Source organism: Rattus rattus, chromosome 3, assembly GCF_011064425.1.
Source record: "Rattus rattus isolate New Zealand chromosome 3, Rrattus_CSIRO_v1, whole genome shotgun sequence".
NCBI lineage: Eukaryota > Metazoa > Chordata > Mammalia > Rodentia > Muridae > Rattus > Rattus rattus.
The window spans coordinates 184,587,463-184,593,462 of record NC_046156.1 but is presented as its reverse complement, the minus strand read 5'-3'; the positions used below and the strand labels follow the sequence as shown (position 1 = coordinate 184,593,462).

Genomic DNA, 6,000 nt, shown 5'->3' with positions numbered 1-6,000 from the left:
TGATTATATCAAATCACACATCAGGGCGGGCTCCGTGCTCAGTAAAAATTAACCAATGCAAATTGGAGTGATTCTTTATAGATACATTCCTTATCTTTTAAGCTTCTCATCTTATGTGAGGGAGGGGGTGAGAGTGTACACACCACACACCACACACACACATGCACTCACCCACGCACATTGTAGCCTTATGGTCGTTTTCCAATCAAGAGAAGGGTAGTGATTACAATGAAATAGGTTTTTCCTTGGTATTTCTAATCACAGATCAGGAGGAACAAACCGCAAAAAGACACGTTTCTTGGCAGGTCACCAGCTTACGGATCAACCAATCACACCCAAACTCACTTACGAACAACAAAAAATTGCACAGTGGAAAGGTTCGTTTACTTAAGCCTAGAACTGAAGCGGTCACTATGGGCGAGTACAGTCAGGGCCACTAAGCCCGGCCCTGTCCCCAGGGAGCTCCCTTGCCTCCAGAGTCCCAAGGGCCTCCTGGCGGTCTCCCGAGGCTCACAGGCCCTCGGGGAAGACAGCCCAGGGAGGCTGCCGAAGGCCTGGGAGAGGACCGCGGGAGGCATCTGGGTTGCTGTCAGCGACCCATTACCCTAGGGAAAATGGAACCTTCCGTTCCGGCCACCCACCCAGGAGCGGAGGGGAAGCCTTCGATCTAGTCTAGGAGAGGCGACCAGGCTCAATCTCCAGAATCCCGGACGCCGGGAACCGCGTTACGGGAATCGCAGAGGCCTGCAGTCCCGCCCCTTCGTCTCCGGCGACCCTGAGCCAATGGCCGCGCGCTCCGAGACTGATCAGAGCCAATGATCTTCCGGCCTCCCGCTCCGGGGGCGGTGCCATGGGGTGGAGCTAGGAGAGCCCAGGTCAGCGGCGGACCGAGGGTGGCGTGTGCGGTCAGGAGGCCAGAGCTTCGAGAGATCCAGGCTGCGGCTCCGCTGAGGGGCCGGCGGTGTGAGCCAGGGATCCGCGGGGCTGAGGGACGCTCAGGAGCGGCGAGGCTCGCGGCCCGAAGGTGAGGAGAACAGGGCCCCGGCGCGGGAGGGTGCGGGCTGCCACCTGGCACCCTGGGCCCAGCGAGGCCGGGTTGGACCGGCGCCGAGCGCACGCCCGGAGCTGGTCTGGCTCGCCTGGGAATCCCCGCATTCCTTCCCTCCCCTCTCCCGGCTCCGACTTCCCTGACGTTGTCACTCGCCGTCCCCAACGCGTTCCTGACGCTCAGTTCCGGAGCCCCCGCCCCAAAGTCCTTCGGGATCGCGCGTCCTGGGTGACCGCGTCCCGCGTTCTTTCAGTTCCCGTGCCATGTCCACTGAACCAACTCTAGACATGGCCCCAGAAAGTGTGGTCTTCGGTGTCCTCTGAAACGCCACCATCCCCTGCTCTTGATATTTCTTAATCCAGAGCGAACTTTTTACCCAGACATCGTAACGTTTCGGCGTTGATGAAAGTTCAGTATTTATAATAAATATTAACGTTCTTTGGTCCGTACCCTTCCTCATAAATCCCGCGTGCTTTTACATCCGGAGAGCAAGCCTATCTGTCTTTAAATTTTCACCTCTCCTAAGCGTAAAAGTGACCCCCCTCAGCTATCAGGGGGCTCTCCTTCTTGGATGAACAACATTTTAATTCAGAACTCCAAACAAAAATAACATCAAAGGCTTGGCCCACTTCTGTTCTTGTCATTTTCCACTCAAAGGAAACTCATTTGGGCTTAATTTGTATAGTTACTGGACATTCCGGCAGCTGTACTGCTTCAAAGTAGTCAGTTAATGCGGGAATGTCAGGGTGAATCTTCTGAAAGATTAGCTGTTTGGTCTGGTCAGTGCTGTAAACAAAACTGTTTTAGACCGCGTGTGACTGCCAGCTTCCAGTTGGAACGACTCTTAATTTGAAATTACTGACTCATTATCAGGGGATGATCGCCATCGTCTTAATTTTCCAAGTTTGTGTTTATATTTATCATCGAGAATTATTTTTAACTATAATCTGGAATGCTGAGTAGGACTAATCTGATGGTTACATTCTGTTTTCCATAGGTTTCTCTTGGGGGCGGGGGAATTGTGTCCATTTGCTTCTACTCACAAGTGAAAGAGAAAAACAAATTACAAGGGGGAATGTCGAGTAAGATAAACTTTATAGTAGAAATTTTGGATTGTTGGCATAGGTGGTTTAAGATATTACAAATAATGCTACCAGCTAATTTAATGCAGCATTCTTATGTAACTGGACATTCTGTCCTGTTTTATTTATGACTTTCTGTTTTCGTTTTAAAAATATTTTTTTTCCCTAGGAGAATGTGGCATTTCAGTTCAGTGCTAGGATGAACACTGATTATTACATACCTATGAAGTGGGTGTTATAATTCTACCTCTTAGGAAAGGAAACAGGCCCAAAAGCATAGGACTCCAATCCTGTGCTGACAAACTGGCATATTGATGGATTTCTTGTAGAAAATCCATTACTATAAGTTGGTCTGGGGCGTTGAATGTTACAACCCTGTAGTAGTAGCAGGAAGGGATTTTCCCAAGATGTGATCACAGCCCACATTGTGGTGCACATCACCTGGCCCTGGTACATTTGCAGTTTGTCTGCTAAGGAAGCAGTAAGTTCTTAAAGCTTTCTCCTTGTTTTTGATTGCAAAGGTGGCTTGATCACAGGTGAGGTTTTGGTTGATATTATTCACCCTGCTCTGGAATTCATAAAAGATACCTGAGATAACATCTGGGTTTTTCAAAGTTTACAAAATTGGGTTAACAAACTATTGTGTGAAAAAACTACTCGGATACAGAGTAGTTTCAATTAAATAGTGAGGGATAGAGAAAATGCCGTGGGCATTTAAGGATTGGAATTGAAATAAGCAGTGGGGTTCCCAGAGGTCAGCCCTGAAGCCTGGATAAGGTTTGGAGAGAGGGAAAACTAGAGGGTCTCACCCTGAATGTAGAACAGAGGCTAGAAGGGACCATGGAACAGAGTAAATGACCGCCATGCGCTGTCACCACAGTATAGTCATCTTACTAACGACTACTTAGGCAGCGTTGTTTGTCAGTCGCCGTGTGGACATTTGGCTAATGTTCATGTGCTCTCCATAGCCTTATTGAAATAGGTCTTATCAGCTTTTATACAGAGGCAAACAGTTATTATCAGATGCTGTCTTTATACATAGATTTCCTGAGCTCAGTCTGAACCCTCAACTGTAATGCATGGCTTTTTCATACTGTCTATATGAGCGGCAGAGTAAATCCGTTATACCAGGTCTTTTAAAACTCATGTTTAAGCTGAGGATGTAGCCAGTAGTAGAGTGCTTGCCTAGCATGTGCCAGGCCCTGGGTTCAACCTTCATCACTGCATACATGCACATATTCTGTCAGTAGCACTTAACTTATGTACATACATGCGCAAACTAATTGTTCTTTTAGTTGTTCCCTAAATGGGTCAAGATTCTCAGCACGTGAAGTTGTGTAATTGCTGGACTACGGTTTGAATCCTTTTAGGGAACTCGGAAAGTGCAGTGGGAACACAGATGTTTGTGAATGTAGGGGACATTCCACCGAAGAGATGTCAATTTGGGTTATAAACAATGGAGCCAGGCCAATGCAGTCAGCAGGGCACTGGCACTGTGGAAGCAAACAAGAGGGCATGCACAAGTGCACACTCCGAAGGTGTGCTAGAGGAAGCCTGCAGGTCTGTGGTAACTTGAGCTTACCATCCAGGTGTGGCTGCTGTGGAAATGATGAAAGTTAAGAGCAAGGGCAAAATGAGAAGCATAAACATTTGCTCTGCAGCTGGACAACTGAAAGAATAATTTCAGCATAATTGGAATAAAACGCCAGGCTGCTTATAATTCCCTCCCGGATTATAGCACGATCATTTGAAAGAAAGACATCTAAGGGAAGAGTTTTATTTGTGTGGTGGGCTGGGGGGTTGAACATTGTGAAAGGACCTTTCTAAATTGTAAGCAAGCGCTCTATACCCCAGTCTCCTCTATTAATGATATTTTAAAATAAAATTGAATATCAGAGAGCAGTCAGACAGTGCAGGTGGATGAAATCACTTCTTAGGTCCTCTGATAGTTGAAATATTTGGCATTATTATTCACCCTTTTAAAACCTTTTGAGGAAGAGTGATGGCTTTTAAACAGTGCTCCTGAATGTTACTCTGAGAAGAAGGGAGCTGGGAGTGCAGCACTGTGCTGTGAAGTGGTCCAGGAGGAGGTTGTGGTGTAGAGGAGGGAGGAGCTGGCAGCTATTGTAAGTGCTGTGATCTGGTCCAGTCCTTAGGGAGAGATGAGGAGTCTGGGTAAGATTTGTAACGGAAAAGTCAAGTTGTTAGGGAAGGTAAGAGAAGAACAGACTTTACTGACTGCAGCAACTGATAATGATGAGTTATTTATACATGCATGTGGGGAAGAAAATTGCTGTGATTTTTAAACAATTCTGATAACAGTGTTGATACGGTGTGCCTGTATGTGTACTTGAGTGTCTATGTAGGTATTTCATGGGAAGATTTGTTAAATTGATTTGTGTCGGAGGCAGACTAAGACGATACACAACTGGAATTGAAGATTTGAGCCAGGATTCTTGACATTTGGTTCATGTCTTCACTGTAAGTATTTTAAAAGAAAAGTTGATCCCGAGGACTTCTTCTTTGGGGACATTCATGGGTAGGAGATAAAACCTTCGGAGGATACAGAAAAGTAGATGAAGGAGAGAAGCACCTACATTGTATACCTGCGTTTAAACCAGAGGGTCTCAGACTTGGGAAAGTAGTGGTGTTGGTGGAAAGCTTCAGAACCACTCAGGGTGGTGTCATGGAGCTACAGGACTCGCGCTGTGTCTCCTAGCATACGGTGAGACTTTAGACAGTTGCTTTAAAGCCTCCTGTACTCAGTCCAGAGCAGGAACTTCGATTCCTTTTGGTAAAACAAATGAGTTGAATGTCCTGCCTCCAGATTTTCAGATTCTCTTTAGTAGTCACTTCACCCTTTGTTTTAAGGAAGAGTAGATTAGTCACTTCTTGTGAATAGTGGCTTGCATACTGGCATCTTCTGCACAATCCTTTGTTTGGATGTTCTGCCTTACATACATCCCTGGTGACTGTAACCCCTAGTGCTAGTTGAGCTCAGGCAGGCTGTATGTCAGATGGCACAGTGGTGGTTGGTACAGTCTTCAACCGTACATGCACTGCTTTCTCGCTATGGAAACACTTACTCTGTCCTACAGCTGAGTGCTCCTGAGCCCTGACTTGGAAACTCTCTGTCCCCAAGGCACTCTGCATGTGTTTTTCCTGTTAGCTTGGAGCTCAGAGTAAGCAAGAACTGTTGGCATCAACTGTACTTGCAACATTGTATTCCTTAATTGATGGTGAGAATGTGGGCCTTCATCAGAGTGCTCATAGAACTCTCATTTGACTAAAATAGGCAAGGTAATTTGTAAAAGACATATGTCCTCAAAGGTCATAAATGTTTTGTGTTTTCCAGTATGTATATGATCCAACTTTCGCACTTACTTCTTTATTAACTCTGAAATATGTTTGTATAAAAATATCTTTTTACCTTTTTGCTCATAGGGCCAGTTGTCCCAAAGTATGTCTTTGAATAATGATATAATTTTTCATCAGGTTTTGTTTTGTATGTTCTCCCCATGTTGCCAAAGCTAGCTGCCAAGTCTTAAGCAACTGATTTTCCTTTCTGAGCCACCAACTAAGACTTGCAGGTGTGTGCGTGACTAGTGTATAAATTCTTTATTATTTACCTGGTTTATATTTGTTTGTTTGTTTGTTTGTTTGTTTGTTCTATGGTACCAGGGATGGAAACAGTTATACACATGAGGGCAGCTGTATCCACTGAGTTTATTTTAGTTCATGTTGTTGATGTATGTATTCTTCTGTCCCCATAAATGTTTTACTTATCTTTACAGTATGTCTGAATGCTGGCACACTAAGTCCTTTTTGTTGTTGAAAATTGACTCTTAGTCTCTAATTTTTAATGGGTAC

General features: G+C 45.4%; 1 protein-coding gene across 1 annotated transcript in view; it reads left to right on the top strand.

The window, feature by feature from the left end:
- The first annotated feature begins 859 nt into the window (after positions 1-859).
- Positions 860-6,000, top strand: part of Il6st (interleukin 6 signal transducer) — a 41,040-nt gene continuing 35,899 nt past the window's right edge. The window contains exon 1 of the mRNA XM_032898892.1: positions 860-1,024. The gene's annotated coding sequence lies outside the window, so the exon portion shown is untranslated. The remainder of the gene's footprint in view (positions 1,025-6,000) is intronic.